Genomic DNA, 26,046 nt, shown 5'->3' with positions numbered 1-26,046 from the left:
ACCAAGTTTCGCTGGAATATGATAATTATAGTCCACACTGGACCTGTACGAATAGCAGCACTTTAATTACAACCACCAGGTGCATTCAATAATTACATTGAGATTGGGCACACAATCCCCAACAAAATTCTACAGCTGTTGACACCTGTCTTTACTCATTTAGATAATCACGGCTGACTACTATATATCACACGTTTCAGCTTTTCTTTCTCAGGTGAACCTTCTTTTTATACAAATATATTACAGTAATCTACGACGTAAGTTAAAGAACTGTTTCATGGCTTGTACAAATTTGTGCTTCCTTATTAAAAGCAACGAGGCGGAACAGTACTAATGAGTGGGCGTTCACGAAGCTTGAATTTGGGGAACTTTCACCACACGCGATGCACGAGGGTGGATCGATGGCTGTGTAATGCGATGAGATGGATTTAGTACGCGCCTCAGGGGCATAAAGGGACGCTGCGCTGACCAGTTGCTCCCAGCAGCCGCTCGCCAAAGCCTACTAACACCACGTCTCAATTTCAATCCAACTTTGCGTTCCAGGTAATATATTGTCCTTAACATCTCGCGATTCAGTCGGGAATATAATTTATAAACTTTATGCGTATTAAATCAGAGGACCAACTTTTATCGGAAGTACCTTTTTCACCGTTTCAGAAACGGTATGGGAAACGCTACATACTGATAACTAAGATGAATTTGCGATCTTGTGTAAAGGACCATTCTTTTTCAAGCAGTATATTTCGATACTGGAGCTATGCACGCCTGTTTGATATGATTCACGCATGCTACGTTGTGTTAAGTAATTCGAATGAAAGAACGTTCTGAAAGAATGTCATTATGAATATTAAAGTGTTTGTTACTTCCATTACGCTCCGAATGACAGTTATCTAAAGCAGTATTTCCGCACCATAGCAACTCGTTGACTTTCGCTGTGACTTGAACTAATATAAAGGCAACCCCTTTCCAGCAGGGTGAGTTCGTCGAAACGTCTCGCCTTTCCGACGAACTTACCCAGTTGGACACGAGAGTGAGTGAGAAAGAGAGAGAGAGAGAGAGAGAGAGAGAGAGAGAGAGAGAGAGAGATGGAGCCCCTCCACGCCAGCATTTGCATGGAAACCATCGCAAACGTTATACTGTCACCTGTGTGAAAATAGTTAGTATTTTTAGAGGGAAATCATGGATATGGGTCTGCAATATTGTCCATACCTCTGCATGTCATCCCCCATTAATATGGTCCCATAAGGAGCGCAGCACACTGAGACTTTTGAAGGGTAGTGGCTTAGATAAGTGCTCCAGCGAATGTTGAGAAAAACAAAACTCTGTGACCGACAGGGCAGGTGGTAGAGCTGATGGCGGTCTTGAACTACTAACAGCGACAGTGCACGTAGGGTGCAAAGATTGTTAGTGAGCGGGAATTAGCCGGCTGGAGTGGCCGAGCGGTTCTAGGTGCTACAGTCTGGAGCCGCGCGACCGCTATGATCGCAGGTTCGAATCCTGCCTCGGGCATAGATGTGTGTGACGTCCTTAGGTTAGTTGGGTTTAAGTAGTTCTAAGTTCTAGGGGACTGATGACCTCAGAAGTTAAGTCCCATAGTGCTCAGAGCCATTTGAACCATTTGCCCGGGAATTACTGTTGTCTCCGGACACCGATGGTGTCTCCTTCAGCAACCGCAGTACTGCTCTCCATCAGAGTAGTAACATTGTTTATAAAAGCAACCTCTCAGTCTAAATTATCGAGTAGGATTTGTTTGTAATTTTTGTGTTGTCATCTTTCCTCTTGCATCTGGTTGTTTGACTGATTTAATTGTACTGTGGACAGAGTCAGTCAGACTTGCTGTTATACTGGAGTTCGCCCGCCGAGTGCTGAGTGTGTTTTCCAATTTGAACAACCCTTAGGTGTCCAGGTTCCCCTGCTTAAGGGAGACGCTCGAGAGCTTTATTTTTATCTCGCATTCACTTACGTGAACTAGGTAACTTCTTGTTATTTACACAACTGTTATGATTCTTTTCTATTTTTTGTTGGCTGATTTTATTACAAGCTACGTAAAGGTGCAATAGCGGAATGAATGAATTTTGTGTGAGTCCTTTCAACAGTTCAAATGGTTCAAATGGCTCTGAGCACTATGGGACTTAACATCTGTAGTCATCAGTCCCCTAGAACTTAGAACTACTTAAACCTAACTAACCTAAGGACATCATACACATCCATGCCCGATAGAGGATTCGAACCTGCGACCGTAGTGGACACGCGGTTCCAGACTGAAGCGCTTCTAACCGCACGGCCACACCGGCCGGTCCTTACAACAGTCCACGTTTTCTTGGCATGAGGGCAGTTTAGCTCCGTATTGTCAACAGAGGAGCAACTAGCACCAAAAGTAGCCCACAGCGACGGCCAAAGAGAGTTATACTACAGCAGTGCCTTCCAGTGAGGCCTTACGCAAAGGATTATGTTCAGGCGTAACATCAAGCGCTGGCACGTTCGGATGGAACGTTACAGCAGGGAGCGCCGTGAGACGACGTCAGCCAATATTGCGCTGACTGGAACGACACCAATGCAGGAGCGGCATTTATACAAAGAGAAAATAAGCACCGCGCTGCTGAGCCGCGACCGCAGTGGAAGAGTAGCCGTCGTACTAACGCTACAGCAGTGACTTATGAACTGTTTTGTTTTGCTTGTATTGAAATTGTATATACCGAAGGACATTGATTATTTTCATGTCGCCATTTGCTTGCGACTCACCTTTGTGAATATGCAGAGTTAAGTATTGTCAAATAAAAATGGTTCAAATGGCTCTTAGCACTATGGGACTTAACATCTGAGGTCATCAGTCCCCTAGAACTTAGAACTACTTAAACCTAACTAACCTAAGGACATCACACACCTCCATGCCCGGGGCAGGATTCGAACCTGCGACCGTAGCGGTCGCGCGGTTCCAGATTGAAGCGCCTAACACCGCTCTGCCACAACGGCCGGCTAAGTATTGTCAATTTAACTTACTGTAATAAACTCCATTAATATGATTTGCTTGAATTGGTGTCTAGCGATCCGAGAAAACAGCTTCCTAGGCAACCTATATTAGATGAGTGGGCAGGATACTACATTGGCGCCTTAATTCTCCCTTGTGTTTGCTTTGCAGGGGTGTTTACTTGCTTTAACATTCTCTTATCGTGTTTTTGCTAATCAGTGCTTTCAGGTGGGTGTTGCAGAAATTTTCTTTGCTTTTGTACTTACTTTTCTTGCTTGCCTTGTGTGTTTATTGCATTTGTTTCCTCCAACTTGCCCATCCCACCTATTCCACCTCTTGCTCAGATGCCACAGCTGCCAGAGTTAGATGTAATGTAGCCAATGCAGATGTTTCAGTTCCTGACCCTGCAAATATCTGCATTGCCCAACACTGCATGCCTGACTGAAGAAGCAACACCTGGAGCTCCCAGTACTGTACTGCCTATTCGCAGGTTTCAAGCATAAGAAGAGGAATGGCGCGAGTGGTTGCAACAGTTTTAAGCCCACGTAATTGCTCACAACGTACCAGGTACTGTGAAAAGCCACTACATTCTCTCAACGGTAGGAAGTGCACTTTCAGACTAACTCAGAAGTTATTACCTAACACCACTCCGAGTGAACTTTCATATGATCAGGTTGTAGATTCGCTAACTAACTATTATGTCCAACAATTGAATGTGGTAGGAGCTAGGTATGAATTCTTTAATTGCAAACAACAGTCACAACAAACATATCGCGAGTGAGTAACAGATTTCCAGGGTATGGCTAGGAAATGCAAATTCATATGTGCTTGTGGTGCTTTATTGTCAGATGTTATGTTGCATGATACGATCGTGTTCAATGTAACTAATGTCTAACTCAGAGAACAGATTTTGAAACAATCAAATACATCGTTCAGCAAGTCGTACAAATACTAGATCAGTAAGATTCAGGTGACCTGTCGGCCGACAAATTTGAGCAGCCAGAAACTTGTCAGGTTGAGTCCCCTGTTTGCGAGTGACCCATTTGGCAGCAGCTGCTTGTGCTCGCCACGCCGCATAAACAATTCTCCACTCCGCATAAGCAGCTTGCTAAACAGGTGGCTACACAGGTGAACAGAAATAAGTCATGCACTCAGTGTTATCCGAGGCTGCCCCTCCCAACAAACACAGTGTTACGCTTGTGGCAAGAAAGGACATATACAATCTGTATGTTATCAACGGCCGGCCGCTGTGGTCGAGCGGTTCTAGGCGCTTCAGTCCAGAACTACACAGCTGCTACGATCACAGGTTCGAATCCTCCCTTGGGCATAGATGTGTGTGATGCCCTTAGGTTAGTTACGTTTAAGTAGTTCTAAGTCTAATGGACTGATGACTTCAGATGTTAAGTACCATAGTGTTTGGAGCCTTTTTTTTTTTAGCAACGCAACAAACATAAAAATTCGGCCCACTCACAAGAATCTAGTCACAAGGCCCATATCATAAATGCAGTATATTCAAAGTCTGCAACAGGCATTAGCAAAACTAGCAAGCGAGCAGTTCCTTCAGTTCTACGCCAGTCCAACAAACTTTTTGCTCATTTGCTTCTTCCTAGGAAATGAGTGAAATTTCAGTTGGACATAGGCGCCTCTGCTCCATTGCTGAATCGTCACACATATGAAACGTTAGGCTCCCATGCATGTCTAAAACTAGCACAGACCTGACGGCTCATAATGGACAAGACATGACCCGTTCTCGGAAAATGTACTTTGCCTGCCATATATCGCTTGCATACGCGAACTGTGATTTTTACGGTACTACAATCATGCGATTGTGAGAACATATTTGGTCTTGATTCATTTAATTTGTTTGGCTTTAACATTCAGGACAATGTGTTGTCAATGTCTACATTCCATGGAAACCTTCTCTGAAGATTTAGGTAAGGCTAACAGTTTTGTTGCACATATTTCTCTGAAAGACAATGCTCAGCCGAAATTTTGCCAGGCAAGAACTGGTCCCATTGCATTACGGGACGAAGTCGCTGCTGAACTTGAAGAATTGCAAGATGCGGAGCTACTGCCCTCATACAAGCTAGTCAGTCGGCAAGTCCACTAGTTCTGCTCCCCAAACCTTCAGGTCACATTCACCTCTGTGTTGACTTTAAGTCTACAGTGAAACCACAAACTGTGATTGATACTTCTCCATTGCCACGACCAGAGGATCTCATGGACAGATCAGGCGTTGGTTGCTACTTTTCTAAAAATTGATTTGCGTGACGCATATCTTCAAATACCGCTTGGTGAAGAATCTCAAAAAGTGTGTGTAGTGAATACTCATTTGGGCTTGTTTAAATATTGCCTTTTGGCGGTGTTTTCGCACCCGCCATTTTCTAACGGTATTTGGTGACTGCTCAGGTACCAAACTGTTCAAACTACTTGGATGATATTGTAGTAGCAGGTCGTACACCTGACGAACACATTTCAAATTGTGTTTCGTTTCATGTGTTTCAAGACTAAAGTGTAGACTGGGCAAGTGTGATTTTTTTTAACCCTGAGTTGCAGTATCTTGGTCATGTCATAAATAGTCAACGTCTAGATGCTCTTCAGTTACAGTTGTTAGCCATACGTGAACTGCCAGTTCCTCTCACTGCCACAGAATTGCAGTCAATATTGGGGAAAATGAACTATTATATTCGGTTCCTACCGAATGCTGCACATATCGCAGCACCATTGCGTCGCAAGACTGTCCCCTTCATTTCGACAGATGAGTGCGAAGCAGCTTTTCAAAACCTTACATGCATTGCTGAGTGATCGATGCTTAGTTCACTTTGATCCTGACAAACCAGTTGTACTGCAAGTTGACGGTTCCTCTTACGGAATCGGTGCAGTGCTTTTGCACAGAATTGGTGATAAGGAAAGGCCTATCGCTTTCGCATCAAAAGTGTTGTCCAAAGCTCAGTGTAATTATTCACAAATTGAGAAAGAGGCTTTGGCTATTGTGTATGGTGTCACGAAATTCCACCATAATCTGTATCGCAGAAAATTCTACTTAGAAACGGATCACAAGCCTTTGCAGTCCTTGTTTCACCCGACGAAACAGGTTCCTGTACGAACTGCCAAAAATTGCAAAGATGGGATTTGTTTTTGTCTCAAGACCGGTACAAGATTGTGTATCGTCCGACAGCTCAACATGGTAATGCAGACACACTTCCACATCCATCGACTGGCCATGATAGAGACTTTGACGCTTTTGCTGCATCTTTTTGTCGCATCGATGCTTAGGTTTTGCATTGCTTCAATCTTTTCCGCTGAACAATAGGAAAATTGCACAGGCCACGGAAGCTGATAGATTTCAACATTTTGCTAACATACATTCGCACAACTTAGCCTCGTAACTTGCATAGCATAAAGAACTCTTTAGTGCGCCGATACTTTGCACGTCGGCATAGCCTCGCTATACAGAAAGGTGTGATTCTTGTTCAAAATAACAGTGGACAGTCACGTGTGTTGATCCCTAATGCCTTGCAAAAAGAAGTGTTGCAGTTACTTCACCAAGGACACTGGGGGATTGCTCGTAAGAAATAGTTAGCGCGTCGACACTGTGCTTGTCAGGGTATGGACACCCAAAAAGAACAGATGACGTCACTGTGTCATGCATGTGTGGAAAATCAGTCCAATCCTCCACAAAAATTCTCTGCTTGCCTTAAGTCGCAATCACCATGGCAACGTGTGCACATAGACTTTGCAGGACCGTTTTGGTACACTCGTTGGTTGACTGTGGTAGACTCATATAGCAAATTTCCTTTTGTTGTGCCAATGAACTCGACAACGTCACGTAGCACAATTCAGGTGTTGTCCACTATTTTTTGCCTCGAAGGTTTTCCTGAAGTCATAGTGTCAGATAACGGCTCTCGGTTCACGTCACATGAATTTGAAATATTTAACTAGTGCACCGTTCCATCCACAGTCAAACGGTGGCGTGGCAGGTTTTGTCAGAACCTTCCAGCAGCAGATGACCAAACTTCGCTTTGCACATACCAGGGATCAAGAATTGCAACTGTTTCTCGCCTCGTATCGTTCACATCCACGAGATAGACCATCGCCGGCGGAACTGCTTCACGACCGCCGCCATCGGACACTGCTCCACCTGCTCCACCCTCCCCAGCATCCAGCGCCGAAAGAAGGCCGGAAGCATCAATTCGCGCCGCATGATATTGTCTTTTACAGGGCTTTTAGCAGCAACAGATGGTCGGCGCGAGGCGATATCGTCCGTCGAATTGGCGCTTGCATGTATCTTATTTCAGATCCAGACGGCATGCAGCGCCACTGCCACGTGCACGGTGATCCTTTTGTGCCTCTTCCCCCAGATTCACAGATCCCGAGGACACCACGGCCACAGCAGACGCCAGAGAGTGTCATCACGACGTCACCTCCTTCTCCTATCGTCCTACCGATGGAGATGGACCCGCCCACACCGCAGCAGCCGACGCCTTCTACATCTGGTTATTGGACACAGGACGTGGACGCGTACTCTTCGGGTTGTTTTCCGGGGGAAGTTTCCACCAGAGCGCAGGCTGGATGGCGGGGTACGACCGGAAGCTTGACGTCCCCTGCAGGCACAGCCCCCGGTCCGGCGAAGCTTCCACCCGCCTGCCTCCCCCGCTGTCGTCGTCGTCCCTACGCGACGACGGTCCGTCGCTTTGGGGGAGAGGAATGTTCCGGCGTAACATCAAGCGCCAGCACGTCGGTCTAGAACGTCACAGCCAATAGTACGCTGATTAGGACGACACCAAGTCAGGAGCGGCATCTATACGTAGAGAATATATGCGCCGCGCCGCTTAGCCGCGGCCGCAGTGGAACACTGGCCGTCATACTAACGCTGCAGCAGTGTCTTATGAACTGTTTTGTTTTGATTGCATTAAAACTGTATGCAACGAAGGACATTCATTATTTGCATTTCGCCATTTGTTTGCGACTCATCGTTGTGAATAAGCAAAGTTAAGTATTGTCTGTGGTGTCACCGCCAGACACCACACTTGCTAGGTGGTAGCTTAAATCGGCCGCGGTCCATTTAGTACATGTCGGACCCGCGTGTCGCCACTGTGTGATCGCAGACCGAGCGCCACCACAAGGCAGGTCTCGAGATACGGAATAGCACTCGCCCCAGTTGTACGACGACTTTGCTAGCGACTACACTGACGAAGCCTTTCTCTCATTTGCCGAGAGACAGTTAGAATAGCCTTCAGCTAAGTCCATGGCTACGACCTAGCAAGGCGCCATTAGCCTTACATAGTTTGATAGTTATCGTATGAAATGTCTCATCAAGAACGATGTATATCACATGAAGGAATAAAAGTTAAGTATTCAAGGAGCTGCATACTTTTCTTATTAGCATTCGCTACTTATCCTGTTCCAGAATTCACGCCCGTCTGCGTTAGATAGCGTGCATTTCGGCCTCCTCTATCTACAAGGTGTTGGCACATTTGCCAACACATCATTGTCAATTTAAGTTACTGTAATAAACTCCATTAATATGATTTGCTTGAATTGTTGTCTAGTTATCCGAGGAAACAGCTTCCTAGGCACCCTATATTAGACGAGTGGGCAGTATACTACAGTTGAAGCAATGTATGGCCACTGCACCTGCTTGATGCGTTTTAGTTTCGTAAGATCCCTATCCAAAAAAAGCTAGTAAACACAATACCTTATTTTTCCTTAGCTGTTACCGGATACTTGATCAGCAGGCCGGAGGAAAACTGTACCGAAAAACTTCGAGAGGTTTTTCTAATTCAAGCTTTTAATACAAAGTGCTTATGGTTTAGATCGAGCTGTAATTGATTATTTTCTGTTCCTGAACTCTAACCTCAGCTTACATTAAATTCATTTTCTTTTTTGAACAAAAATGCCTTCGCTTTATCTCGCTCGCCACTGGCACACATCGGAAGAACACTTCAGGCAAAGATGGATTCATTGCAGTGCTCCTTTGTGATACATTGTAGTTACCATAGTTAGCAGAATTGATGTCAAAAGGTATTTCTCATTTCACGCACGAGATGTCCTAAGTATGAGTGATTCCAGTGCTGATGTTTGCAAATCTAACGTGTTGTTGGAGTCTTGCGTAGCAGCCCATGAAGCGACGTTATTGACTTTGTGGTTGTCTTAGTTGTCGATACTTAATCTTTTACTTGGACAAAGTTGTACTTACTGAATAGTTCTGAAATAGTCAGTACGGATTATATCCCAAGGCTGTTCCATTAACCGTGAAACATATTTTATTTATAAACTAGAGTACTGCTTTGTAATTTATGGGGGTTATGTCAGTGTCTGGTAACTAGTTCAGCCAGATATAGTTTTTGAATGGACCATACAAAGGAATCTGATAACTGGAAAGTAATTTATTATCTGTTTGTTATTTTTTCTGATAATGTTTTTGGAAGGGAAGCTTTGGTGTACGAAAATTAAATACAAACTCATGAAAAGAATAAACTTTTATCAAATCTACTGGTGATAAGTCATCATACTTGGAACACACATATTAATCAGCTAAAACATTGCTATGACGTTTCTATCTCGAAAGTGCGGATGTCTTGGCTACCTGAAGGGTGTGATGTGGCACAAAGGATACGCAGTTCGTGCCCGGCATACAAAGTAAAAGTGATGTCCATAGTTGATACGAGGTGGCGCAGAACACTACAAACATTTAATAAATGAATAAAACATCAGTACTTTTATTTACACTATGTACAAAGTAAAGTATGTTTATACATAGATCAGATTTCTTTGATTTCTGTTCCAAAAAGTTGTCTCATACAGAAATGTTCATCATTTGATTACCGTTTCAATCACTGAATGTCAACAGCTTCGTGCTAGTACGTAGTACCTATCTCATTGCAAGTCTTTCGAGATCCGAGGCGGAGCTCTGTGTGCAGCGTCTTAAAAAGACGCGCGGACGGTTACATACGCATGCTGTAATTACAAGCGATGACAGCGTTCTCTGGTGGCGTCTGTAGCGCCCTTTGTAGGAATACGAAGTGCCCTGTAGATAGTGGATCTCGCGCTGACGCTTGCTGCCGGCCTGTCTAAAGCCACGTCATCTACTGAGATGTGTGCGGCATATAGCATGTCGTGTGCGGTCGGCATAGACACCGTCGATACCGCCGCAATCATTTAGTCGATTCCTTTGCGGATGTTGCTGTCCAAGTGAATATGACAAACAACCGTCTGTTATAGCCCAGCAGGTGGGAACAAATACAAATTGAACGACGAAGTTTGTGAGGCGTTAGGTAGCTGCTGTTATTAGAGGCTATCGTCAGCGGACAAGTGACTATGAAATTGCTGCTAGTCCAGAAGTAGAAGATTTAAAAGCCATACTCAAGATCGTGGCCGTTTAACACTGGTTCACCCGGTACGTCAGGATCGGTGGGAGTCTGTGGCTCAACTGAAAGAAGAATACGATGCTCGGAAAAGCACATATTTCGCTGTTTAAAATAGGACTCCATAGGAATTGTTGAGCCAAGGATATGTTATAATAGTGCTGGACGTTGGGATACGGGGAAACGGCAATATAGTAGAGTTATAAAACTACCATAGTGTAGTACACTATCTTAAGTGTAGTAGCTTTGGTCAGATAAGATAGTAACTGCATTACCTTTACATTAGATGTGTTCCATACCTATCGGGCGTTACCTCATTTCGACCCCTTTGTTTGCATCTGCAATCAGTGTCTTACTACACTCTCCTAGAAACCGGAAACGGTGAACCGTCTAGAAACTAAGTGAGGATTTATAAAGAACCATGTAGCCAGCGGAACATTTTTGTTCTACACAGGTATCCTCCTGTTCGTTACTTAAAAATAAACTGCATTTGTAGCAAAATTAAAAATGTCAATGGTTACTTAGGTTTCATTCTAAAATTTTTGAATTCCAAATGTTCAAATGTGTGTGAAATCTTATGGGACTTAACTGCTAAGGTCATCAGTCCCTAAGCTTACACACTACTTAACCAAAATTATCCTAAGGACAAACACACACACCCATGCCCGAGGGAGGACTCGAACCTACGCCAGGACCAACCGCACAGTCCATGACTGCAGCCCCTCAGACCGCTCGGCTAATCCAGCGCGGCTAAAATTTTTGAGTTGTAACGTGAAAGAGAGGGATGTTGTAAAAATAAAAGAACACACAGACTTATCACATAACGATAGAAAACGCAATCTCCTCAAAAAATGGTAAAAACAAAAACATATGAAACGTCGCTCCAGTACTTATATAAAACATGATTGTCTTACCTACGAAAAACCTTCGCAGTTATGATGAACGTTCTATTGAGTACAACATAATAATAAGTATATGACTTTTTAATGTATGAAGTTGTAAACTTTACTTGCACCGAAAGTAATTGCTTTTGTTGCATAGTAGCGCAGAAGTTACGCGATCAATTGACTTTTACTACATATAAAATGTAATTTATATTTTTAAGGATATGAAGTACACAATGGACGAATAGTTAACGATGTGCAATTCTGATTATGTGAAAAACAAAGAGAAGTTTCCGGCTTATAGGTTCTTTTCACCCATTCATTTATGTTTCTTTCACTACCAGTCATTTGTGTACTGTACCAAAACTTCCTTAGTTTTGGTAAAGCGCAACTCCACAGTGTAATGTCTCGAAAGAGCAAAGATATACACGAATTGAAAACGGGTGACGCAGTTAAAGGCCATTTTAATTTTACTATCCTTTTAACTACTTTCTTATTTTTACACCTATTCTGAATCACTGATGCTGCTAAGATTAGGTGTCATTGGTGTTATATGCTGGATCCCTATGATGTCGATATATTTACACCGTATTTGCTGAATGCTGCTAGCAGCACCGTCCCAATGGATCTGTGACGAATATGACCGTATGCAGTAGTTAAGCGTGGATTAATACTAGTATACACCAAAATGTTTTTAATTTATAATTCATTTCCTCATTCCGGCTTGTGCTTCCTCTTGAGAGTGAAACAATTTGATTATGTTGCTGTTCCAAAATTGTGTGGCTTCGAAGTACCGAAAGAAAAACGCATTAAAAGTATGTTAATGTATATCGGCGAAAACGTATCGCTGAAGACTGTAATACAGAGAATACTCTAGAGGAAGTCTTAATCCAACAGTGCATAACACACGGTTGATGACAATAATATTGATGATAATTAGGTGTACAAAATTAGACCGACAACTACCGAAAACTAAAGTGTCAAGCTGTAATTTATTCCGACCCGCTCTAGTTCATTTTATCCCAGACAAGTCCCTTTCTTCAAAACTGTGAGAATATACAGGGTGTATAAAAATATGGCAGTTCTTAGTGCGTTGTGCGGGACGACTGCCTAGTCATTTATCAAGGAGTAATCTGTCCCTGGAAATACATAGTTTGGGTGCTGTAAGGCGTCGAAGTTTACAAACGGTAGTATCGAATTGTGTCTGTTTCATTAATTGTGCAGCCTGCTAGCCATAAGTGTAATGTACACTCACAAACTGTGCCTAATAGTATTCCTTCACAGTAACTACATCTTCCCATAGTTCTCGTCACAGGTAGACTGTACCAGGGCAGTAACGTTGTTGACAGCATTTCGACATGTGCTAGCGCAGAAACAAAGATATCACATCGGTGCTGCTTGCATACAACAAAATTGATCACAACGGCACATACTCTCCAGGGTTGTGTGAGGAAAAGTTTCCCAACAAAAATGCTTCTCGCCATTCGACGCTCACAGCAGCTAAGAGAGGTCTGCGAGAGACTAGAAAGTTGTAATCAGGTACCATATTTTCTGGTAGGAGTTTTCATGAATTGTAAGGGATTTGGGTGTTGTGTGATGTCCTTAGGTTAGTTAGGTTTAAGTAGTTCTAAGTTCTAGGGGACTGATGACCATAGCTGTTAAGTCCCATAGTGCTCAGAGCCATTTTTGTAAGGGATTCGTACTTTTCTGTGCGTTTTAAGTTTTTATGTATATACAGTAATACCTCATGCCATTGATAAATTTTCTATTCCTGTTGTAGGCATTCTATATACTGTGTAAATTATTCTGCATTTCTGTACAATATGTGGTGCCAAAAACTGTTGTCAGTTGTCCACGCTCGGTTCGAGAGGCTGCCTCTGAAGAGGACATTTTGGGATACCAGTTCCAGCCGTGTGGTACAAGCGTCAGGCGTATCTCATACTAACGTGTCTTGGAGGCATCTGTTAATAAGAGGTACTTTCATATCATCAGTAGAACTCCAGGAAATATTAGCGAAGGACTGCCCATGGTGAGTACAGGTTATTCAAATGGTATTTATAGATCCGTATATTCCAGCCATATTTCTCAACTTTGGTGGTATTCGTCGATGATATTACGTTGGCTGAAGACGGTATTGTGAACTTGCACAACAATCATATTTGGGCAGACAAAAATCAGCATGCGTAACTGATTATAAGAAACATAGTTTCAGTCTGACCGTATGGACTGGGATAATTTGTTATCCGATCATTGGGCCGTTCCTAATATCAACCACACTAAGAGAACCTATTAATCTCATTTTTTCTCAGAGACATCCTTCCTGCAATATCGGATAAGCTGCCACTACGGGTTCATCACGGAATGTTGCTGCTCCAGCTCATTTCGATGCAAATGTGTGCACCTGTTAGAGATGAGCCTGTTCCGTGGCGATCACACTCACTTCAGCTTACAGCTCTTGACTTTATTTCCCTGACGTGCTATGAAGACTATGGTGTATGTTACTCCCGTAGCTTTTGGCGAGGACCCTGTCACACGAATCCACGTTGAGACTGAAATACTGAACAAACAGCTGCACTTATTTCATCATGTGCGTCAATCTCTAGATGAACGATATTCATTCTGCTATCAAGTTTGAAGTCAAAATTGTTAAATACTGCATGGTGTTGGGTTTCTTAACGAAATGTCGAACAATGACCCTGCTTCATATCCACATCGTTCTCAGACTGATACACTGTGACCACATAACGTGGGTTCCGTCACGTAAGATAACAGCAACTAAGCATTCCAAAGGCACAGTCCGTACGTCCACTTTATGTTGTTGGGTAATGGGTTGCATAACGTAGAGTCGGAAGGAGCTCTGAGGTCACCGCTCTCAGACATCGACGTTCCGCAACTATGTATTTTAGGACAGAGATTCCCTCATCAAAAATTACCAGTTAGCAGTCTCGCACTACGTACTAAGCGTAGTCGGTGGATTTGCTTATATACCCCCATATATGAAAAGATAAATGAAAGTGAGCATTTCAAGTTCAAATGATAAAACTTATTGTAAAATAGTGTTTTCACACGAAAATAAGTGAAAAGGAAATTTCTTAATGATTTTTTTTAGATATTTTAATCACAATAAATGTCTGTTTAAATGCATCTGTGAGTGATCAGACGAATCCTGTAATTGTCTCTTTTCGGTTAAAGGCAACATTACATTACCATAACGTTTCAACTATGCCAGTCACAGCACTACTATTTCGGTCCTGATCCACAAAAATTAATCCGTCAATAAGATTTCGTTGCAGGGTACATTCCATTGCTAGACTGTAGGTTCATCCAAGGTATTTGATGCCCCTTGCGTATTCGTCAACAGAGGAGACTCAAATAAATAATCACTCACTGACTTGTTCTTCAGCAATGTACCACTTGCACAATACGAATTGCCCAGCTGAAACCCAAATGCAGCTGGATGTACACACATCTTAACATCAGTATGCAATCCTTGTCAACATATTGTCCATCACAGATCAAAAAAAAAAAAAAAAAGGAAAATTGAACCCCAGCAGAAACGGCTGATAGAGGTGATGCGATGACTAAGACATCAGTGTATCCTTCGACAGTAGCGGGTGTCAATATCTATCCCGCCATCCAGATATTTTGTTTCTCCTAATTCAAATAAAGCAAATGACGGAATTGTTCCTCTGAAAACAGTATGGTGGAATTCCTTTTCCAACCTTATCCTTCCTCAAACTCGTGCTTACTGGTCATAATCAGATAGTATTGCAGTTCGTTGTTGATTATGCTCGTTCAAGAATTTCCATTCAGTTCCCTCGCGTCCTCTCGAGATGTGTATCATGATCTAGCTTATTTGGACACTGACAGCGTAGCTGATCAGCCTCACCTATAATGAATAGAGAATCCCAACACTTTTTTAAGTGATCTAGAGATATCACTGGCAGAGTTAAACCACACTGTCCACACAGAGATATGAATTGCGTGTATCTTAAACATGAGTTCAACATCTTAAACAAAGTGCCGTCAAGTTCTGTTCTTAAACCAGGATAACTTAACGAGATCTTTTATCCTTGCTCTATGTTTCTTAGCTTTTTGTTTGTTCTCGATACTATTTCCTTGTACATAGCTCCCTGCGTTATTTTGATGCCAGGTGTAGCTTTTATTGACAAATTAGGGGCAATTGATTGACGCATATGGTTTGTGCACGGCCACACTGGCGCGCATGCACTCATCTGTTTCCTGCCTTATCTGTCACTTCCAAAATAGGCCACGATATGACAACTACCGTAAATATCCATTTGATGTTATACCGAAGCCCGATATTTTCAATGAAATAAGGCTATTAACGAATTCGGAAACAAAAATAACGAAAAGGTGATTCATTATGAAAATTAGCACACGTCACTCTCAGCAGCAGAAAGCTTTTTTATGTAACAGATTTCCATGTACTTTTTAATCATATGGCAGCTGAATGACATACGTCTGAATGAAAATGGTAATCAATAATTAAGTGCGGTCACACTTCAGAGGCTTCTTATAGGTGTATTAGAGACAGTTCGCTCTCACGCCACAATGTTTTCGACAAATGAAGAGATGCGTGGAAACGATTAATTTATAAGTAATATAATACGAATTTTAAGATATAAGTGAAGTGTAAGCAGCACGAGGTTGATCATCATTGGTTCGTAAATAAATGACTAAAATTCCCGATGATCAGAGGCAGTGAGCAGTAGAAATACTGAATCAGAGTCAATTTTCATAAGTAGTATGGTAACAAACGTATTCATTGTCAGATATTGGGGCTTTTTTGTATTACAAAAAGCATTTCCGTTCCTCTGAATCCATCGTCTGCCCTAATATCGCACTTGGATTTTATCTATGGCTGATGAAGTAGTAGAAACTGACGTAACTCTCACAAGAAAGTTGGTTTTTCATTCTGAAAAACGTGGATCATAGGAGACTGAAAAGAGATACTTGAGATACGGTTGAGAAACTTTCCAGACAAACTGAGAGGAACATTCCTTGACGTTACATGGGTTGTTAACATTGAGAACTGCACCTCACTACCACAAATCACTTGTCTCAAGGGCCGGCCGAAGTGGCCGTGCGGTTAAAGGCGCTGCAGTCTGGAACCGCAAGACCGCTACGGTCGCAGGTTCGAATCCTGCATCGGGCATGGATGTTTGTGATGTCCTTAGGTTAGTTATGTTTAAGTAGTTCTAAGTTCTAGGGGACTAATGACCTCAGCAGTTGAGTCCCATAGTGCTCAGAGCCATTTGAACCATTGTCTCAAGGTTCACAGTTTTCATCATGATCATTATCATCTTCCTCCTCCTCCTCCTCGTCATCATCATCATCATCATCATCATCATCATAAGAAACACTAGCAGTCGAGTAAGTCTGTTATCCAATCATAATGCTGACTTCCGCAGCTCTTGAAATCCCAGACAGTGAAAATTAAAGGAGCTCTCCCCGGTTTGCGGGCGTAGTAAATACTAACTCTTCGTCGAGAATTTAATTCGATTTTCTGTTTAGTCTTTGACCATCTATGTTTTTGACTTATTTGTTGGGTACTGCGGAATTTGGTAGGATATCACAGTTTTAATAAGAAAGAAATATCACAGATATAGATGTATTCTGAAGTCAGAATTAAGTAAAGCACACTATTTATCCGAGGGCAGTCATGAATGCACTGAAAGTATTGCTACGTACATAGAATTACGATCAAGCCGAAGAGAGAGAATACTCAACCATAGTAAGTAGGTCATAGTGAGATAGCGGGGGATTCCAGTGAATCTTACCACATGGCTGACGCCACTGAATCACGGTCGTAGAGCAAGATACAGGATGATAATTATTGAACTATATGACATAAAATCGTCATAACTTCTGAACGGTTTGCGTTAGCACGTTCAAACTGTACGGGTGGCCGTGGCGCATGATGGAAATTAGTATGCGCACGCGCATTGTTGATATCGGCCATTTGCACGTGAAAGTAAGCAAAACTGGTGCATCTGGAGGACTGAGAATCCGCATTTCGCGATCGAGAAGTCTCTTCACCCTCAATGGGTGCCTGTGTGGTGCGCAATGTCCAATCACGGAATAATCGGTGTGATATTCCTTGATAGCACGGTGACTACACAACGGTACGTGAATGTTTTGGAAGACAATTTCATTCCCATTATTCAGAGAGACCCTGATTTTGGCAAGATGTGGTTCATGCACGACGGATCTTGACCCCATCGAAGCAGGAGAGAGTTTGATGTCCTGGAGGAGCACTTTGGGGACTGCGTTCTGGGCCTGGGGTACCTAGCGGCCACTGGCATAGGCCTCGATTGGCCGCCATATTCTCCGGATCTGAGCACATGCGAGTCCTTTCTGTGGAGCTATATAAAAGACAAGGTGTACAGTAATAGCCCAAAAGCCATTCATAATCTGAAAACAGTCATTCAGCAGGTCATCGACAGCATCGACGTTCAAACACTTCAGCGGGTCATGCAGAATTTCACTATTCGTCTGCGCCACATCATCGTCAATGATGGCAGGCATATCGAACATGTCATAACCTGAATCTGAATATCTGTAGTGACGTTTACATGTCGAATAAACTAATTTACGTTTCTCTTTTTCCATACAGTTCAATAATTGTCACCCTGTACTTGCGCTCGCTGGGCGAACGAATCGACGGAAGGTAGGAAGATCATGATTTAACGTCCCGTCGATATCGAGGTCATTACACAAGTTTCCAACTACGTGGGATACCGGAGGTAAAAGCTTTCCTTCTGAGGCACAGTAGCTGACCAAGTTCTTCTGCCAAAAGACGTTTCCTACTCTGCTTCAGTTACAAACGTCCCTGTTACTTCACGAGGAAGAAGAACGATCGTTTAAAACTTAAGTAGCTTTTAATTGCAACTGCCGCTCTGAGTAAATTAACAGCGTCTCTCAATGTGACGGTAGCTGAAGTTTGTCGCTTGATTTTTGTTCCGCAGTATGTTTGGAATCATCGTCATGAGTTAGTCAGATGTTCGATAAATCTTTTCAATGATTCTTTTATCGAAGTGATGTGGAATGAGCCAGTTTGCAGAATGTGTGTACACGATTAGCGTCAACATTAGTGCACATAATATTTTTAGTCCTACACATTCAATCACGCAACTGCACTTAAATGCTACGGGTTTTTTCACGGGTTACCAGTTTTAAAACACAAAATCATCCTTAGAATAGAAGGAGTTATCCAGGAGACATTATCTTAAGTTAGATTTGAAGCTTGCTTTGCTACCTGTCAGACATTTTATGTTACTGGGAAAATGACCAGAAATCTTTGTGTCTGCACGGTAAATTCCTTTATGCGCCACTGACCGCTTCAGTAATGGGTAATAAAAGTCATTTTTCCTTCTAGTGTTGTAGGTATGAACATCAATATTCTTTTCAAATCGAGTTGGATTATTTATGGGAAATTTCATTAGCGAATATATTTACTGTGAGGGTTCAGCTGAAATGCCTAATTCCTTGAAGATGTACCTACACGACGGCCGCAGGTGAACAGCACGTATTATTCTTATTGCTCTGTTTTGTACAATCAACATTTTTTTATAAGGAATGAGTTCTACAGAAAGCTATTCCTTAAGATTTATTGAGTGTAAATATGCGATGTTTATGAGGAGACTAATTCATTTCTTCCAAGACTAACAATTATGTGAAGAGCAAACGTAGTTGAACTTAGTTCTTTGAACAGCTCAGTGATATCCATCTTCTATATCAAGTTTTCATCAGTATGCATGTCCAAAAATTAGGGGCATTCTGCTGTGTTAACTGACTCCTGTTCATGTGTAACTTCAGTTGCTGATATGACTGATTGCTGAATAGGACTGAATATAATGTATTCTCTCAAAATTTAGGGAGAGTCCACTTTCAGAAACCCTCTTAATAATTCTTTCAAAATCATCATTAACAATCTCTTGCTTTGGTTTCTCTCTAATGGTATGGTCTGCAAAAGGTATCAGTTCTGCTTGATGAATGTTAAGTGCCGGGTCATTCACGTAAATAAAAAGTAGGAGATTATTTACTCTCGGAAATTTCGTATATAGATTAAATTGAGATTGAATTTTCAAGGAGTTCAAAAAAAAAATAGACAGGGAAATAATGGATACACCGGTGTATTATTCATCACTAAAGGATCTTGTATCTGTCATCTAATTGACTGGCTATGAATTCATGTTTGAATAATCAGCTTGGGCCCGTAGCTCGTGGTCGTGCGGTAGCGTTCTCGCTTCCCACGCACGAGTTCCCGGGTTCGATTCCCGGCGGGGTCAGGGATTTTCTCTGCCTCGTGATGGCTGGGTGTTGTGTGCTGTCCTTAGGTTAGTTAGGTTTAAGTAGTTCTAAGTTCTAGGGGACTGATGACCATCGCTGTTAAGTCCCATAGTGCTCTGAGGCATTTGAACCATTTTGAATTTGAATAATCAGCTTGAGACTCAAGCTTTTCTGTCCGTGGTTGCTTACAAACAGATTTGTTTCTGGAAGGGATCCGACTTGAGCACAATACAATTTTATCTTCTCTTCTATTTCCCAGACATCCTTCACTGAAGTTTCAGCATCATGGTCTTTTCTACATGTCCATATATGATTTTGAGTTTCCAAGACAGTATTTACAGACTTGAAGAACAGACGCAGTTTTGGATATATACGTTGTTACCACATGCTGTGGTTTTCCTCGTTTTTTATGGTTTTCATTGCACTTGTTTTCTTTCACAGTTTGTCATCTGCAATCATACATAAGTTAATGTCGGAAAGTTAGTCACATATATATATATATATATATATATATATATATATATATATATATATATATATATATATGTGTGTGTGTGTGTGTGTGTGTGTGTGTGTGTGTGTGTGTGTGTCTGCGGTATGATTCACTTACTTTTTCTGGTTGCTCCACCACCTTCACTGTGAAAAACTGCAGTGTGTAACTTTCACTGTCACTGTTTAAAAATTACGAAAACGAGATGGCGGACTGCTAAGAGTAGACTGTGTTCTGGGCAAGAGATTTGAATCTTTGTGAAGTTTGTCTGTCATTTTATGTGAGCGAGTGATGACTGTGTGTATGATGGGAGAGGGGATGTGGGAGGGTGTTTGTGGGTGGACGGGTGCGTGTGAGTAGGTGAACTGGTGTCGGTTTTATTTAATTAAATTCTTTACTTTTTTTAATTGTGGGAGTACGTGTGGGGATGGGGGCGAGGATGTGTTGGTAGGGATGGTGGGTAGGTGTGTTCATGGGTTTCTATGGTCTGATATTTCTTTGAGGGCAGCGAATAGATTTCAATTGCAGAGAGCTGTGTGTTCATTTATTATTTGTTTTTCTCCTACTATGTATTTTATATTTGATAGTTTCTTTCACTTTTATTTTTTGTGAAGTTGATGGGAAAACCAGAAAAAGTAAGTGATACATTGTAAACGCGCGCACACACACACACACACACACACACACACACACACACACACACACACACACAGAGTCTTCCACAGAGAGTTAGTTAATGTTATGCTTCACCATAAAATTCCCAGTCGTAAGATTTTGAAGTAAATAACTTTCCTACCTTAAGTATTATATGACTGCAGCAGATGACAAACTGTGCAAGAAAACAGATGCAATAAAAGACATCAAAACCAGGAAAACCAGCATCATGTAGTAAAAAGGTGTATATCTACAAAACTTTGTTTCTCGAGTTTGTAAGTACTGTCTTCAAAATTCAAATGTATATGTAGTAAAGAGCTTTTTCCGTGTTTAATAGAAAGAAAATAAAAGCCCACTTATGATGAAGAAACTTGCACAGAACATGTTTGGGGACTGCTAGAAAAGATAAATCGACACTCGCCTGTTCCCGGGTTCGATTCCCGGCGGGGTCAGGGAATTTCTCTGCCTCGTGATGACTGGGTGTTGTGTGATGTCCTTGGGTTAGTTAGGTTTAAGTAGTTCTAAGTTCTAGGGGACTGATGACCATAGCTGTTAAGTCCCATAGTGCTCAGAGCCATTTGAACCATTTGACACTCGCCTGGCATTTCCTGGCAAGCTACACAAGAAATCCGCACACTACAGCAGAATTACATCAAACCATTCTACACATAAAATTCAACAGAATGTGTCTCTCACAAAAACCAGTACTTAATTATATACATGTAAATGTAAAAAGTATGTCATCTGCAGTCCAACGTGCCAAGTACAAAGCCGACATTGGTTGGCTGAAACAAGAAGTTGGATGCCCATATACGAAGAAACAAGAAGTCACTGTCGAATTATTCAAAATTCATTTGTAACTAGGATATCACATCAAAATCTCTGAAATATTTAATGACATCGTTAATTTAGTAAAAAAAACACAGAAACACTAATAAAAATACAACGGGAAGGAAAAACAATAAAAATTAAACACTTTTGAAACAAAAAATCAAATGAAATCATTATTCATAAAACCAGAAGGCAAACAAATCGCTCATTCTACAAACGCCTAGTCAACCCTACTGACATACAGATAACTAACAAAGAAATAAATTTGCTAGAAAAAAGACCCAAACACGACGTCAATACACACATTTCACACAGGTAAGTGAAGAACCTTATCACAGAAAGTGAATAAACAATAAAAAAACAAGAAAGAAACAATAACTAAAACTTCAGTGCAGGTCTGACAAGAGAGTTAGTTGCAGAAGAGATCAGATGCATAATAAAGGAAAACAAAAATATCATACTGACCAGGACAAAAAGCGATGAAGGAAAAACATTTAGGAAAATAATGAAGAAAATTATAAACAACGGTGCTCCCTTCAAGAGAACAGACAAGTGCAACATCATAATAGTGATAAAACAGGAGGATACAAAAATAAAAACCGTTAAATTTCCAGAAGCCAGCAACATAACAATGCTAACCACTGACCCAACACGAAGGTACCAGGAAAATATACAGACACTTCTAAAAAACACGTCACACATATACTCATATTCACAAAACCGAAAGTAAAATGGCTAAAGCAAAAGGCAGCATGCTGAACAGCCTATTAAAACTGCACAAACAGGATATTCAGCTACATCCAAAGGTAAAGGCCAGAACTGCACCCACATATCACTTATCCAGAGAAATTCACACGTATTTACAGAAGTATTATGTATACAGAAACAAAAGAAGTATACTCAACACTGATACAAAAAGTCGAAGATATCAACATACCCACAACAGCCATATTGATGTCATTCGATATCACATTCATGTAATGAATATCCCCATTGAAACCATCAGCATCATCAAACAACAATTAAAGCAACATAAATTCATTTCTGAACCCTACATAAAAGAAATGGCTAGCACTCTAAAACAAAAACAGAGAAAAACTGTCTCTCATTTGACGACCAGTTCTACAAACAACGAGATGGGTTTCCCATAGGGTCACCAGTCAGTGGACTCCTAGCCAACATCTTCCTCAATCACGCTGCAAACAAAATATTTGAAACAATAGTAAGACCCAGACAATACAAGGTACTAAACTGGTATCGCAATGTAAATGAAACACCCAGTCGCTTTCAACATCTCCACAATTACATAAACACAGTTCACTCAAAAAGAATGTACCATAGAAACAGAAAATGACAAAAGTTAAATCTGCTTTATCACACAATACACAGACACAACAACCAACACCAGTTCTCCAAATTCAGGAAAGCCACCACCACCAGGCCCACCGTCACACAATTACTCCAATCATCCAATTGTGCACAAACTAGCCAGTTTCCAATATATGCTGCACGGACTGAACAAAACTCCATTCAGTAAAGGCAACCATAAAAATGAATTACAGATAGCTACAGAGAATGAACATGATACAAACATCATAATCTGAATCGCAAAATTAAAACAAATATAAAGGGGCTCATAGCATTTTTGTATGCTAGGTGGCCGCTTTATTTTTGTTTTAATTTTGCGATTCAGTTTGTCACCAGCTTACAAACACACAGTTACACCGTACATAAACACACAGCACACAAATACACACACACAACCACATATAAACAAGAAGCACCGATAATAACGAGTACATAAACACACAGCACACAAATACACACACACAACCACATATAAACAAGAAGCACCGATAATAACGAGTAAATGGCACACTCCCACTTACAACAACAAAACTGCCCACAGAAGAGGCAGCATACTCAAAAAAAGGGCTAAAAATAGTCTACAGAACAGATAACTTAATACAAAGAAAACTAAGGACAACCAGTACAAATACAGACAAACACAACATGGTTCGTATTTATCAACCGACATGCCAGGATCGCAAATCAGTTTATATAGGTCGGACAAACAGAAACGTTAAAGGTGAACACGTTATGGACATGAATCATAGGTCAGCAAACATCAAAACCTACCTAAAAATCCTCAAATGCAGCAACAGCCCCCAGAAAAACTAATAATTGAAGCAAACTGTCAAATATAAAAAGCCACAGTAGAAGGAAAACAAGTAATAAACGAATATACAGCTATCTGCAACAGAACCCTATTCCCTGCCCTTAAAGAACTATCAGAGATCACCAATCCAAAACGTATCCACACACAGACACACACACACACACACACACACACACACACACACACACACACAAAGACACTAATATACAATCGACCACTTAGAATTAATTTACGTTATGCCTAACGATAACATTCCCGGTTGTAAGATTTTGAGGTAAATATCTTTTCCACATTAAGTTATATGTGACTACCGATGACAAACTGTGAAAGAAGTGCAACAAAAAATATAAAAAATATGAGGGATAGAGAGGGAAGTGGTGGTCAGCCTGGTGTCAGGCACTCTTATGCAAGAAGGGTTGTTCTGAGTGAAAGAGCAGTCATTCAGGACGCTAACAAAGCTTAAGACGGCAGTCAGCGTCTCTGAAAGGCACAGATCGGAAATCTGAGAGCTCTGACGGGTCTGACTAACAGAAACCCAGGGAAAATGAAGTCATCAGGGCCCAATGGCGACGCCCTGCTGCTCCAGCCCAATATATACCCTCCAAACCAGGCCCTCATTGTCAGATGTACGTTATACCCAATAGTATCCTGGTGTGCGTGGTATGCATTGCGACGCAGTCAGTGCGTGTTGATGACTACAGTATAGGGACCACTTGCAGCCACCAGTAGCTCCAGTCTCCCGTCTGAACTGAAGTCTCCATGCAGTCAACATTGTGCGTCTGTCCTGCTGAGTCACCTGTTGGGTGACTGCCTGCTGTTTTCAGTCCCCTCCCAGGTGGGTTACATCGAGCGTGGGCCGGCTTGCTGGCCAGCTATTACTTTTTTCCGGGCTGTACAGGTTGCAATCCACCTCTTCCTTCCTAATTCCAGCTACAGTCCACAACAAGCAAAGTATTTTATGAAAAATTTGAGAGGAGCGAAGATTACAATACACTTTACAGTTTACTTAGTTTTTCGTGCGGAGTTGGCTCCAGTTCTTCTTGTCTAGGGCTCGGATTCTTGAAGCTGAAGTTGTCACATTTTAGGTCCTCATGGTTGAATTGATCTAAATAAATTTGAAGATTGTCGTTGCAGAATTTTTGTTATTACGTCAAGTTATTTTGTCAGATTTTAGTATATCGTACAGTCTTTTGAATTTTCACGTTGCCGGCCGGAGTGGCCGTGCGGTTCTAGGCGCTACAGTCTGGAACCGCAAGACCGTTACGGTCGCAGGTTCGAATCCTGCCTGGGGCATGGATGTGTGTGATGTCCTTAGGTTAGTTAGGTTTAAGTAGTTCTAAGTTCTAGGGGACTGATGACCTCAGAAGTTAAGTCCCATAGTGCTCAGAGCCATTTGAACCATTTGCACAGTAACAAGGCCGAAATTACATTGTTTACCCAAAAATACGAAGTTCGATCACATCAGTGGCATGCCTCCTATTCCTTCACTCTGCAGTGATAACCATATTCCAAAGGGTTTACAATTTTTCTTGACAAATGAATTTCTATTAATTTCGATTATTATTTCATATATGAATCCACAATTAAACGTAAAAAAACAGTGCTAGATTGCGTAATTAATGATAGAAATTTTAAGTGTGCCAGAAAGTCGTAATTGCAAATGCTTCTAAATAAATAAATTTAACTGTACATTCAGAGCTAGTACATACAGATTGTAACATCGAAAATAAAGTAATTCCTTTTCATACATTTTAGCTTAAAATACAACATATTGCGCATAAAATAATATGTAAGTTTCCAGAAAAGCAGCTGAGATTATACTGACGTGTCCAAAATTAGAAAAATAATACTGATATTTACAACTACTTTTGAGGAAAAGTAATGCTAGAGGAGGATGTCCCGTTACAAAGGTCAGAGTGTCTTCGACCATCACCTGGGGCAGGCACACGCCATCATTATGCCGGGTACCACGATTTAAACAGTTTACATCCTGGTGTGCTATACCTGCGGTCATAGAGCAGCCGGACCACGAGGAGCTCCCACGCTCATCCCACGCTGACGACACGGGCGCTTGCGTCAGGCTTCTCCGGGCGCGTGGGCGTTAGCAGCTGTAACATCCCACTGGCGTTGCCTGCCAGGCAGGGGAAGTGCTGTTGCCGACAGGCCGCGCCATCGTAGGCACCTACATCAGCGAGGCCAACAACCTCCTCTTTGGCTGCTGCTGCTTCATAGTTGTAATTGGCATGTATAAAGGATTATTATAATTTGAAGTGCTTTACAGCTGGTACTCAGTACTTTTCCAGTCACCACCACACCTGCAGCCCACATCCTGGATGAGAGACTCCATCTTGATCTGC

Source organism: Schistocerca serialis, chromosome 3 (genome assembly GCF_023864345.2).
Source record: "Schistocerca serialis cubense isolate TAMUIC-IGC-003099 chromosome 3, iqSchSeri2.2, whole genome shotgun sequence".
Lineage (NCBI taxonomy): Eukaryota > Metazoa > Arthropoda > Insecta > Orthoptera > Acrididae > Schistocerca > Schistocerca serialis.
Note: the sequence above shows the minus strand (reverse complement) of the source record.